This window comes from Hippopotamus amphibius, chromosome 9, assembly GCF_030028045.1.
Source record: "Hippopotamus amphibius kiboko isolate mHipAmp2 chromosome 9, mHipAmp2.hap2, whole genome shotgun sequence".
NCBI lineage: Eukaryota > Metazoa > Chordata > Mammalia > Artiodactyla > Hippopotamidae > Hippopotamus > Hippopotamus amphibius.
The window spans coordinates 124,359,041-124,373,980 of NC_080194.1; the positions used below are offsets into that span (position 1 = coordinate 124,359,041).

The 14,940-nt window shown below is 40.2% G+C and overlaps 1 protein-coding gene across 2 annotated transcripts in view; it reads right to left on the bottom strand.

The window, feature by feature from the left end:
* Nucleotides 1-14,940, bottom strand: part of ADCY9 (adenylate cyclase 9) — a 116,472-nt gene that overhangs the window by 52,522 nt on the left and 49,010 nt on the right. The window lies entirely within an intron of this gene.

Below are 14,940 nucleotides of genomic sequence, written 5' to 3' on the forward strand. Positions count from 1 at the left end.
GTGGGGGCCAGGAAGTAAGCCCGAGGACCCCCAATATCACAAAATGGTGGGGGAGGGAGACCCAGCAAAGAAGTCCAAGGAAGACAGTCAGACGAACAGGATTCTGAGGACGCCAAGGGAGGAGAGTATCTGAAGAAGGAGTGGGCCACTGTGTTGAGCGCTGCTGAGGAGTGATGCTGGGTCTGACAAGTGCCATGCCACGTGGGGATGCACCTAAGTGGCCAGACTCGGCGGGTTCAATGGGGAGTGAGAAAGCAAGTGTTAATCCTTCAAAGACTGCTCATGAAGTGTGGCTGAGAAATGGGGTGATGTGGCATCCTGGGGGGATTTGTGCAGAGTTGAGATGCTAGAGAATCTTGTGGGCTGAGGGAGTGGTCCAGAGAGATTAAAGGTACAGGAAAAGGAAGGCAGCTAAAGGAATAACGTTGCTGAAAAACGGAGAGAAGATAGAATCCATAACTCAAGTGAAGGGACTGGGCATTATCAGAAGGAGGCAAATTTCTTCTGTAAAAGAAAGAAGAAAAAAATAGATATTACCATGTGCAGGCTTTTTGGGAAGGGGGTGTATTTGGTTTGGTGGGAGTCGGGGCAGGATTCGAGGTTTGGTTGTGGCTGAGAGGATGTTATGTCAGGATGTGAGGTTGGGGCTGGGATAGATGCTCTCGAGGGACAGTATCAGAGTCATCAAGGTGACAGTGCTACCAGCCAGACAAACGGTAATGGGAGGTGGCTCTTTCAGAACAGCATTCGAAGGCAAAGAAAGCAAAGGCACAAGTGAGGCACTTAAGTATCTGATGAATAAATATATAAATGAATGAATGGGGACTTCCTTGGTGTCTCAGTGGTTAAGAATCCACCTACCAATGCAGGGGACACGGGTTCAAGCTTTGGTCTGGGAAGATCCCACATGCCATGGAGCAACTAAGCCCACGCGCCACAACAACTGAGCCCAGGCGTCACAACTACATGCTGCAACTACTGAAGCTTGTGCACCAAGAGCCCGTGTTCTGCAACAAGAGAAGCCACTGCACTGAGAAGCCCGAGCACCACATGCAGAGTAGCTCCAGCTCTCCACAACTAGAGAAAGCCTACATGCAGCAACGAAGACTCAATGCAGCCAATAAATAAATAAATAAACAAATAAATAAATGTTTTTAAAATGAATAAATGAATAGACAAGTTGATGTGCTAATTAATCAACTCACAAATTGAAGCTCATTTTGAAGGGAGAGTGAGAGAAGACAGGAGAGAGGAATAGTGTGATGTGCTGTGGATGCTTGGAGATAAAGTGTGCAAAGAGCTCTCACAGTGAACAATGAAACAACAAATAACCCAATTTTTTTTAAAAGGCAAAAGGTCTGAATAGACATTTCTCCAAAGATACAAATGACCAATAAAGCACATGAAAAGATGCTCAACATCATTAGCCGTCAGGGAAACACAAATCAAAACCACAATGAGATATCACATCACACCCATTAGGATGGCTATAATTACAATAACAAGTGTTGACAGGGATGAAAAGCAATTGTAATCTTTATACACTGCTGGTGGGAAAGTAAAATGAGGCAGCTGCTGTGGAAAACACTCCAGAAACTCTTCAAAATGCTAAACATACAATTACCATATGAGTTCCCAGTGATTCTACCCCTAGGTATACGCCCAAGAGAAATGAAAACATACATCCACAAAAAAAACTTGTATACTAATATCATAGCAGCATTATTTATAACACCCCCAAAGTGGAGACAACCCAAAGGCCCATACAACAAAATATTATTCAGCCATAAAAAGGAATGGAGTTTTGATCCATGCTCTACCATGGATCAATCTTTAATCTCATGCTAAATGAAAGAAGACAAGTCACAAAAGATCACGCATTGTATGATTCCATTTTCTATGACATGTCCTACAGGAAAACAAGGGGAAAGGCTTGTTTTACAGGAATCCAACAGGTCTTATAAAGCTACAGCGGTTAAGACAGTGGAGTAACCACACAAGGGCAGACAAATAGATGAAAAGGGCAAGTGTTCAGAAATAGACGCTCACATATACGGACACAATTTATGACAAAAGTGACCCTACAGAGCACGGGAAAAGGATGGCCTTTTCAAGAAGAGTGCTCAGCTCAGAGTGGATATCTGTTGCTTCCTTTACAGCCACCCCCAACGTCCTGGGCTGGTAAAAGATATCAACCACTTAAGAAACGCACATTAAAACCATGAGATATCACTATATGCCTATTAATATAACTGAAATGGAAAACACTAACAGCATCAAGTGCTGATGAGGATGAGGAGCAATGGGAATGCTCATACATTGCTGGTGGCAACACAAAATGGTACAATCTCTCTGGGAAAACCTGCAGCAGTTACTTATAAAGCTAAACATACACTGACCATGTGCCCCAGCAATTCCAATCCTGGATATTTACCCCAGAGAAATTAAACCTATGTTCACAGAGTTGCTGTTTACAGACACTCTATTTGTAATTGCCAAAACCTGGAAACAACCTAAATGTCCCTCAGTGGGTGAATGGATAAATACACAGTGGTGCATCCACAGGAAGGAATACCGTTTGGCATCACAAGCAATGAACCACAGATGCATGCAACAACTCAGGTGCAACAACTTATACTAAGTGAAAGAAATCAGTTTTCAAAGCGTATATACTGTATGGTTCCATTTTAATGACATGCCCCCAAAGGCAAACTACAGGGATAGATAAGAGATTAGCTGCTTCCAGGGGCAGGGTGGGGGCAGGAGGTGGGTCTATAAAGGGTCAACACAAGGAAAAGGTCTGAGGGGGGTGGAGGTGAATCTGTTCTATATTATGGTTGTACTGGTGGCTACAAAATCTATACATGTGTTTAAAATTCATAGAACTGTACCCCAAAATTAAAATATCAATTTACAAATGATTTTAAAAATAATATTATACAACAAGGAATTGCCACACAACATTGTAATCCCAATTCAAATCTCTACTCACGAGAAATAAAAACATGTATCCACACTCAGACCTGAACCCAGGTGCTGAGAGCAGTTTTATCTGTTACAGCTGAGCTGTGGAAATAACTCACATGTGCATCAGCAGGTGAGTGGACAAACTGTGGTCTCTCCAACAGAACTTGACCCAGCAATAAAAAGGAATAGAATACTGATCCACACTACAACATGAGTGAACCTCAAAAACAGGACACTTAGTGAAAGAAGCTGGTGCAAAAAAACACATATTGTATGACTCAAACTACATGAAATGTCTAGAAAGGCAAATCTCCAAAGACAGAAAGTGAATTCCCAGGTGCTGGGTTTGGGAGCAGGTCTGCCTGCAAATGAGCATGACGGGCCTGAGGGGTGATATAAATGCTCTAAGATCAGCTTTTGGTGATGCTTAGACAATGCTGCAAATTTTCTAAAAATAAGTCAGATGTATGCTTTGAGAGGTGACTTTTTATGGTGTGTAAATTATGCCTTAATAAAATTGTGCTCAATTAGATTTCCATGTTTTTTCATGAAAACTTGGCCCCTAACTCACAGAATACACACAAAAAATTAATTCCATGTGGATTATAGACATAAATTTGAAAAGCTAAACATTAAAGTATTTAGGAAACAACAGAGAAGAATAATTTCATGACCTCAGAGGTAGAGGAAGGGTTCCTAAACAGGACACAAAAAGCATTAACCTAACAAAGGAAAAGACTGATAAAATTCATACTAGGTTGAACGACATGAAATTGCCAATATGTGATTATTCTGATTTCTAAAGATGGCAATTTCATAGTAAAAAGGCAAGACCACACTGGGAGAAGGCACTTGCTTGACAAAGGGCCGGTAGCCTGAATATAAAGAGCTCCTAAAAATCAATAAGAAAACCAAACCAAACAAAACCAGACCAGTCCATGGAAAATGGGCAAGAAACTCAAACAGACACTTGACAAAAGAACAAAACCAGATGGCCCGCTGACGTAAGGAAAGGCACTTGACCAGGGAAATGCAAACCAAATCAGGCAATCACAAATTAAAGCTACCAACAGAAACCCCACACACCAACCAGAGTGGCTAAAATCAGACAGGCTGACAGTACCCGTGAGGATGCGGGGCAACAAGGAGCTGCTGGTGGGAGGAGAAGTCGGTAAATTTGCAAACTGTTTGGTATTATCTGTCTATGAAAGTTGAAGATACTCATACTCTATGACCCAAGACTCCCACTCCTGGAGGGTTGTTTACCCAACAGAAGTGCATGCAAGCGTCACCAGGATACGGCACAGATGTGTTCACAGTCATTCCGTAGGAGCCAAGAAGGGAACCTGCCACACGTCCATCAACAGAGACAGCGGTACAGACACAGCACCTTACAGCAGTGAAAATGAACAAGCTACAACCATAAGCAACAGGGATGAATCCCACAGCATAATACTGAGTGATGGGAGCAGCCCCCAAAAGAGTACATATTGCAGATTCCATTTATATGACATCCAAACACAGGCAAAACCAAATGATGGGGCCAGAAGTCAGCATGTGGTTCCCACAGGAGAAGGGAGTGAGTGGCACTGAGGGGTGCACGAGAGGGTTCTGGGATGCTAGCAGTGTTCCATTTCGCCTGGGTGCTGGTTTTGTAGATGTGTCCATTTTGTGATAATCCTTCAAATGTACACTTACGATTTGTACATTTTTGTTTATGCATATTATATGCCAACACAGAAGTTTGTTTTAAAAAAGAAGCATTCAAAGTCTTCAAAAATGCCAATATCATTAGAGACAAAAAAAGCTGCGGAACAGTTAGTTCTAGATTAAAGGAGACCACACAGATGTGGTAACTAATGCAACAAACAATCCGATCCCTGACTGGACCCTGGATGAAAGTAAGAAAAGCTCTAAAAGATACCACAGGACAACTGGGGACATCTGACGATGAACAACACATCTGCTAAGAGTATTGTGTTAATGTCACATTTCTTGATGCAATAATTCTGTCTATGCAGGAGAATGTCCTCGTCCTTAGGAGATACATGCTAAGGAATTTAAGGGGGCAGGGCCATAATGCTCGCAACTTACTTTCAAATGGTTCAGTGGCCCAGGAAAATAAAAAGAGGAGATATACACATATATGTAAACATGCACACATATATACATATAAAGAGCATGTATATGTATACACACATATATAAAGGCATACACATATACGTATATGTGTGTATAAACATATATATATACATTTATAGAGAGAAAAAGAAAACAGATTCGGTAAAATGTTAACAGTTGGTGAATCCAGGGGAAGGGAATGTTAGTGTTCATTACACTATTCTTTCAACTCTTCTGTAGGTCTGAAACTTTTCAAAATAAAAAATTGGGAAAAAAGCAAAAGCGACCCCCAAATCTGGCAAAACCAAACAACCTAAGCCAAGTGTTTAAGGAGGCACACTTGGGTAAGAAAACCACAAAGAAGAGAAGTGCAATCAAGATGGTGGAGTAGGAGGACATGCGCTCACTCCTTCTTGCAAGAGCACCGGAATTACAACTAACTGCTCAACAACCACCGACAGAAAGACACTGGAACTCACCAAAAAAAACCACCCCACATCCAGAGACAATGGATAAGCTGCAATGAGATGGCAGGAGGGGCGCAATCACATTAAAATCAAATCCCATAAATGCTGGGTGGGTGACTCACAAGCTGGAGAACAGTTATATCGCAGAAGTCCTGAGGGTTCTGAGCCCCACGTCAGGCTTCCTAACCTGGTGGCCCAGCAACAGGAGGAGGAATCCCCAGAGAATCAGACTTTGAAAGCCAGTGGGATTTGATTGCGGGACCTCCACAGGACTGGGGGAAATGGAGACTCCACTCTTGGAGGGCACACAAAAAAGTGTGCTCACCAGGACCCAGGGGGAAGGAGCAGTGACCCCATAAGGAGACTGAACCAGACCTACCTGCTGGGGTTGGAGGGTTGCCTGCAGAGGTGGGGGGCAGCTGTGGCTCACCGAGGAGACAGGGGCACTGGCAGCAGGGGTTCTGAGAAGTGCTCATTGGCGTGAGCCTTTCCAGAGTCCACCATTAGCTCCACCAAAGGCCTGTAAGCTCCAGTGCTGGGTCGCCTCAGGCCAAATGACCACCAGGGTGGGAATACAGCCCCACTCATTAGCAGACAAGCAGATTAAAGTGTCACTGAGCTCCACCCACCAAATTGGATTAAAGTTTTACTGAGCTCCACCCACCCAGCCCAACCTACCATCAGTCCCTCCCATCAGGAAGCACCCACAAGCCTCCTAGACAGCTTCCTCCACAAGAGGGCAGACAGCACTATCAAGCAGTATCAGCAGTATTTCATCTTGTGGAACTGAAAACCACAGCCACAGAAAGACAGAGAAAATGAAAAGGCAAAACACTTTGTACCAGATGAAGGGACAAGATAAAACCCCAGAAAGACAACTAAATGAAGAGGAGATAGGCACTCTTCCAGAAAAAGAATTCAGAATAATGATGGTGAAGATGATCCAGGACTTTGAAAAAAGACTGGATGCAAAGATCAAAAAGTTGCAAGATAAGTTTACCAAAGACCTAGAAGAATTAAAGAACAAACAAACAGAGATATGCAACACAATAACTGAAATGAAAAATACACTAGAAGGAACCAATAGCAGATTAACTGAGGCAGAAGGACGAATAAGTGAGCTGGAAGACAGAATGGTGATAATCACTGATGCAGAAAAGAATAAAGAAAAAAGAATGAAAAGAACTGAAGACAGCCTAAGAGACCTCTGGGACAATGTTAAACGCACCAACACTCACATTATAGGGGTCCCAGAAGGAGAAGAGAGAGAGAGAAAGGACCTGAGAAAACACTGGAAGAGATTATAGTTGAAAACTTCCCTAACATGGGAAAGGAAACAGCTACCCAAGTCCAGGAAGCGCAGAGAGTCCCAGGTAGGATAAACCTAAGAAGAAACACGCCAAGACATGGAGTAGTCAAATTGACAAAAATTAAAGACAGAGAAAAGTTATCAAAAGCAACAAGGGAAAAATGACAAATAACATACAAGGGAACTCCCATCAGGTTAACAGCTGATTTCTCAGCAGAAACTCTACAAGCCAGAAGGGAGTGGCACAATATATTTAAAGTGATGACCGAGAAGAACCTACAACCAAGAATACACTACCCAGCAAGGATCTCATGCAGATTCGACGGAGAAATGAAAAGCTTTACAGACAAGCAACAGCTAAGAGCATTCAGCACCACCAAACCAGCCTTACAACAAATGCTAAAGGAACTTCTCTAAGTGGGAAACATAAGAGAAGAGAAGGATCTACAAAAACAAAAACAAAACAATTAAGAAAATGGTAATAGGAACATACACATTAATAATTACCTTGAATGTAAATGGACTAAATGCACCACCCAAAAGACACAGACTGACTGAATGGATACAAAAACAAGACCCACATATATGCTGTCTACAAGAGACCCACTTGAGACCTAGGGACACATACAGACGGAAAGTGAGGGGATGGAAAAAGATATTCCATGCAAATGGAAATCAAAAGAAAGCTGGAGTAGCAATACTCATATCAGGTAAAATAGACTTTAAAATAAAAAATGTTACAAGAGACAAGAAAGGACACTACATAAAGATTGAGGGATCAATCCAAGAAGAAGAGATAACAATTATAAATACATATGCACGTAATATAGGAGCACCTCAATACATAAGGCAAATGCTAACAACTATGAAAGAGGAAATCGACAGGAACACAGTCATAGTGGGGGACTTTAACACCCCACTTACACCAATGGACAGATCATCCACACAGAAAATTCATAAGGAAACACAAGCTTTACCTGACACAATAAATCAGCTGGATTTAATAGATATCTATAGGACATTACATCCAAAAACAGCAGATTACACATTCTTCTCAAGTGCACATGGGACATTCTCCAGGATAGATCACATTTTGCGTCATAAATCAAGCCTTGGTAAATTCAAGAAAATTGAAATTGTATCAAGCATCTTTTCTGACCACAATGCGATGAGATTAGAAACCAATTACAGGAAAAAAACTGTAGAAAACACAAACACATGGAGGCTAAACAATATGCTACTAAATAACCAAGAGATCACTGAAGAAATCAAAGAGGAAATCAAAAAATACCTAGAGACAAATGACAATGAAAACACAATGATCCAAAACCTATGCGATGCAGCAAAGGCAGTTCTAAGAGGGAAGTTTATAGCGATACAATCCTACCTCAAGAAACAAGAAAAACCCCAAATAAACAATCTAACCTTACACCTAAAGAAACTAGAGAAAGAAGAGCAAACAAAACCCAAAGTAAGTAAATGGAGAGAAATCATAAAGGTCAGAGCAGAAATTAATGAAATAGAAACAAAGAAAACAATAGCACAAATCAATAAAACTAAAAGCTGGTTCTTTGAGAAGATAAATAAAATTGATAAACCTCTAGCAAGACTCATCAAGAAAAAGAGGGAGAGGACTCAAATCAATAAAATTGGAAAGGAAACAGGAGAAGTTACAACGGACACCACTGAAGTAAAAAGCACCATAAGAGACTACTACAAGCAACTATATGCCAATAAAATGGACAACCTGGATGAAATGGACAGATTCTTAGAAAAGTATAACCTACCAAGACTGAATCAGGAAGACATAGAAAATATGAACAGACCAATCATAAGTAATGAAATTGAAACTGTGATTAAAAATCTCCCAACAAACAAAAGTCCAGGACCAGATGGATTCACAGGTGAATTTTATCAAACATTTACAGAAGAGCTAACACCCATCCTTCTCAAGCTCTTCCGAAAAATTGCAGAGGAAGGAACAATCCCAAACTCATTTTATGAGGCCACCATCACCCTGATACCAAAAGCAAACAAAGATACTACAAAAAAAGAAAACTACAGACCAATATCACTGATGAATTTAGATGCAAAAATCCTCAACAAAATACTAGCCAACAGAATCCAACAACACATTAAAAGGATCATATACCATGATCAAGTGGGGTTTATCCCTGGAATGCAAGGATTCTTCAATATACGCAAATCAATGTGATACACCACATTAACAAACTGAAGGATAAAAACCACATGATCATCTCAATAGATGCAGAAAAAGCTTTTGACAAAATTCAACACCCATTTATGATAAAAACTCTCCAAAAGGTGAGCACAGAGGGATCCTACCTCAACATAGTAAAGGCCATATATGACAAACCCACAGCAAACATCATTCTCAATGGTGAAAAATTGAAAGCATTCCCTCTAAGATCAGCAAGAAGACAAGGATGTCCACTCTCGCCACTACTATTCAACATAGTTTTGGAAGTCCTTGCCACAACAATCAGAGAAGAAAAAGAAATAAAAGGAATCCATATTGGAAAAGGAGTAAAACTGTCACTGTTTAAAGATGACATGATACTATACATAGAAAATCCTAAAGATGCCACCAGAAAACTACTCAAGCTCATCAATGAATTTAGTAAAGCTGCAGGATACAAAATTAACACACAGAAATCTCTTGCATTTTTATACACCAATAATGAAAGATCAGAAAGAAAAATTAAGGAAACAATCCCATTCACCACTGCAACAAAAAGAATAAAATACCTAGGAATAAACCTAACCAAGGAGGTAAAAGACCTGTACTCAGAAAACTATAAGACACTCATGAAAGAAATCAAAGACGACACAAAAAGATGGAGGGACATACCATGTTCTTGGATTGGAAGAACCAACATTGTGAAAATGACTATACTACCGAAAGCAATTTACAGATTCAATGCAATCCCCATCAAATTACCAATGGCACTTTTCACAGAACTAGAACAAGAAATTTTATGACTTGTATGGAAACACAAAAGACCCCAAATAGCCAAAGCAATCTTGAGAAGGAAAGATGGAGTTGGTGGAATCAGGCTTCCTGACTTCAAGCTATACTACAAGGCTACAGTGATCAAGACAGTATGGTACTGGCACAAAAACAGAAATATAGATCAATGGAACAGGACAGAAAGCCCAGAGATAAACTACGGTCAACTCATCTATGACAAAGGAGGCAAGGATATACAATGGAGAAAAGGCAGCCTCTTCAATAAGTGGTGCTGGGAAAACTGGACAGCTACATGGAAAAGAATGAAATTAGAACACTCCCTAACACCATACACAAAAATAAACTCAAAATGGATAAAAGACCTAAATGTAAGGCCAGACACTATAAAACTCCTAGAGGAAAACATAGGAAGAACACTCTTCGATGTAAATCACAGCAAGATCTTCTTTGATCCACCCCCTAGAGTAATGGAAATAAAAACAAAAATAAAGAAGTGGGACCTAATGAAACTTCAAAGCTTCTGCACAGCAAAGGAAACTATGAGCAAGACGAAAAGACAACCCTCGGAATGGGAGAAAATATTTGCAAATGAATCAACAGACAAAGGATTAATCTCCAAGATATATAAACAGTTCATGCAGCTCAATAACAAAAAAATAAACAACCCAATCCAAAAATGGGCAGAAGACCTAAATAGGCATTTCTCCACAGAAGACATACGGATGGCCAAGAGGCACATGAAAAGCTGCTCAACATCACTAATTCTTAGAGAAATGCAAATCAAAACTACAATGAGGTATCACCTCACACCGGTTAGAATGGGCATCATCAGAAAATCGACAAACAGTAAATGCTGGAGAGGATGTGGAGAAAAAGGAACGCTTTTGCATTGCTGGTGGGAATGTAAATTGATACAGCCAGTATGGAGAACAGTATGGAGGTTCCTTGCAAAACTAAAAATAGAACTACCATATGACCCAGCAATCCCACTCCTGGGCATATACCCAGAGAACAGCATAATTCAAAAAGACACATGCTCTCCAATGTTCATTGCAGCACTATTTACAATAGCCAGGACATGGAAGCAACCTAAATGTCCATCAACAGATGAATAGATAAAGAAGATGTGGTACATATATAAAATGGAATATTACTCAGCTGTAAAAAGCAATGAAAGTGGGACGTTTTTAGAGGCACGGATGGACCTAGAGACTGTCATACAGAGTGAAGTGAGTCAGAAAGAGAAAAACAGATATTGTATATTAACACATATATGTGGACTATAGAAAAATGGTACAAATGAACCCGTTTGCAAGGCAGAAATAGAGACCCAGATGTAGAGAACAAACATATGGACACCAAGTGGGGAAAGCGGGGAGGGTTGTGGGGGGGGAATAAATTGGGAGACTGGGATACCAAATTGTACACTCTAAATATATGCAGTTTATTGTAAAAAATAAAAAATAAAAAGTTAAAAAAAAAAAAAAGAGAAGAGAAGAAGTGGCCCCCAGTAGGCAAGACCATGGTCACCTTTGGCCTGGAGGGGACAGGACAGGGGTGTCTGGGCAGTGGCAATGTTCTCTTTTTTAACCTGATCAATAGATACAAGGGTATACACTTTAATCAGGCTGTATGCTTATTTTATACAGTCTTCTGTAGCTATGTCGTTTCATGATTTTTACAAAACTGTGCTTTTACAAAAGAACAAAGAGACTGAACAGAGTAGACCTATGTGTGCAGCATGAGAGAAGCAGTTATAATTGAGCTGAAGGAAGAGAGAGCAGCTCAGCCACTCAGCTCCAGCTGCCATGGGTTCTGGCACTTTGCAGTCCCCACCATGTAGCTGCTTCTGCGTGGCAGCTTCTGGCATGGCAACATGATCATAACAGCATTACTGCCTCTTAGCTGCCAAACGTTCTCATGAAACATTTGGCAGCTATGAAAACACACCTAACTTACATTGAAGACTGACTTATTAAAGGTGTTGCAAGATGGTGTTTTGTTTTTTTTTAATGAAACAAAATTGTTTCCCAGGAAGACCTTTTCCCATAATCACAAATAGAAGCTTAGCAAAAAATACTTAAAACTCCCATAGGTTTTGGTTTAATTCTCTTCTGATATTGCCACAAAGATAGCTGGAAACAAAATATTTATTGTTTACAGCTGCTTAGAATTTAAATCCCAATGAATTGGTCAATAGAGTCATTTACTGCAGAGCTAAATCTGCAAGATTCCATGTTGAGGACAAATCCTCTCCACTCACAAGATGGAGGAAGCCTCAACAGCTTCTCATCGAAGTCATTCTTGAAAAGCAACAATGGCATCTGAGTTCCATTTCATCTCACAGACTCCAGCGCCAAGCTGCTTGGGTTCAGATCCCAAATCCTCTATGTGCAGCCTCTGGAGTCTTAAGCCAATGACTTAACCTCTTTGTGCCTCAGTGTCTTAATCTGAAAGGACACGATAACACCACCTATTTGACAGGGTTGTCCTGAGGATTACACAAGCAAATAAATACTTTGTGCTTAGAATCACGCCTGGCACATACAGGCATTTTAGAAGGGTCTGTTCAAAGTTGAGAGTCACATAAAGGAAGGAAGTGGCTGAACAACCATACCCAGAGAATGTGGCCTACAGGATCACAGACAACGTGAGGGAACGGGCTCTGGAGGCGTACACACTACTCTGAAATCTGAGAGTTAGCATCAGGGTTAGCATCAGGCTGTCTGGCTTTACGTACCTTTAAGGTGGCTTTACCACCTTAAAACTATCTGTTACTTAACGCTCTCGTGTGCCCCAGTTTACTCGTTTGTAAAACTGGAGCAATAAAAGTTCCAAGCTTATAGAATTGTTGTGAGAATTAAATAATGTATGGAAAATGCCTGGCATGTAGTATACACTCAGGAAATGTTTGCTTCCTCTACTCTTATACCAGGATAACTGCAGTCTGCCACCCCAGACAGTATGTGGTGCTGTCTACCCGATTCTGACCTGTCTGAAAGATATATTATCATGTGGTAGATAGCCTGGATGAAGATACAGAAAAGCTGTTTATCACGAATGCGGATGGGAGGACCAACCGAAGATGTGTGGGTATCAGAGCTGCTGCCCCTGCCAACAAGGGAAGCCCACAGGTCAGGACCTGTAGCTCGACGACCCTGCACTGACTTTCTGAATGTGAGAAGAATGTGGCTGCTACTTCACTTCTTCCTTCCAGATCTTGTGCAAATTGTCTCTTGTGACCCGAGCTGCATACAGAGATCCAAGTTGGCCAGGTTGACATGTGAATCCACTAGAGTCTACCCCAGTCAACTTGGCACCCACATATACACATACACTTTTTTTTAACCATAATTAACTTCCAAATGAAGTCAGTGGTAAAATCAGGCTTCCACCTGATGTAATGCAACCATCCCTCTTACAGCCAAAACCATGCTCACCCTCTCTACAAAAGAGAATCTAGGTTTAGGACATTAAGCAATGCAAGTAGCTCAAACTATGGCGGTTTGTTGTCTTGTTGTTGAGATTTTCTCTTTGTTCATTCTTTCTTAACCAAGAAAGTCTATGTAGCAGCAGGGAAGTTACAAAGTAATACTCTCCGGAGCTCTTTTTCACTCTGCTTTGAAGACAAACACTTGGTGGAGCTGCTAGGTGCTATCATATTCCTGGTTTCTTCCTTCCTTAAAAAGGCATTACTCATTAAAAGGACATTCAATTAAGCAAACATTTAAGGAGTATCTACTGAGTGCAAGATATTGATTGCAGGTTAAATAAAGTATTAAAACAAGCCTCTTACCTGCTGATTGAATTGTCTTTAATAACTGTACTTGTGTAGTACTTTTCATTTCCATTACCTCATTTGATTTTCCAACGCGATAGGTGAAATAATCCTGCCTCCAACAGAGAGGGGTACGGTTGAAGTGGTGGGGGCAGTACTTAAACGCAGGGGTCAGGTTTAAGTTGGAAACGTCAAGATGGAAAAGACCACATAAGAAAAGGCAGAAAAGAATTGGGATAAGAGCAGAGAAAAAAAAAAAAAAGAAAAAAAAAGAAAAGGCAGAAAATAAAAGCTCCGAGAGAAAAATCACATACGGAATATTAAAGACCAAAAGTGTCATAACACTTCCCGAGGAACACTGGGTTCTAGAACAAGGTTGGATAGGAGTCACTTTCAGTAAGAAGGGAGCTGCCCCCACTCATAATTCTCTGTGTTTCTATCCTTATTTTTTCCTTCTAAAGCTAGACTCTTTTCTAAATTTTTAGATTTATTGCCAAACTCAAGGAACACTTGACTGCAATAGCATATAACTCTGAAATCACAAATAAAGTATCAGCAAAATCCATCTTCATATTCTATCATTTTACTGCTGTGCTAGTACCAAAAAAAAGAAAATATGTAAAGAAAAAGCTGATGATTCATGAGTTTAAAGTTTCTTTTTGTTTTTATTTATCTGAATTCATGTTAAAAAAAAAGGAAAAAATATATGACCCCATTATTATTTGATTATTTTATAATCTTATATACAGATACAAGCATCATTATAAGCAAAGGAACACACCAACAGAAGAAAATAGAAATCTGATTCCCTTATTTTCTAATAATTTGGAATCTTTGATTCTTCACCTCGAGCTTCTGTTCATCGCGAGAAGGAGCACATTAACAGTGTGCTAAAAACCTTTTGACTTTGGGCAGCGCACAGAATTTCCATGGAACTCAGGTTCTCCCTTTTAAAAAAATAAGATAGGTTAACTAGAATCATCTAAACTACAAAATGCCTTTTATTCATTCTTTTAAAAAAGGATTCATAAAATTAATAAAATTCTACGATTTGATGGAGCCATTTTTGTCCAAGACGTTTAGCAACACCTGGCAAAGGAAATCTAAAAAAGAGCTTCTGAATAGTAAGACCTATTTTAGAGACTTGGACTTCTCTATCATAAACCTATGGAATCAAACTGTTGACAATCTAGCCACCAGTGACAGCACAGCTCAACATCAACAAACTTATTGCATTTAATCCTATAAACAGACGCATGCAGCTGTTTTTCATGGAAATCAGCTTTGTTTCTGGATATTCACAAAT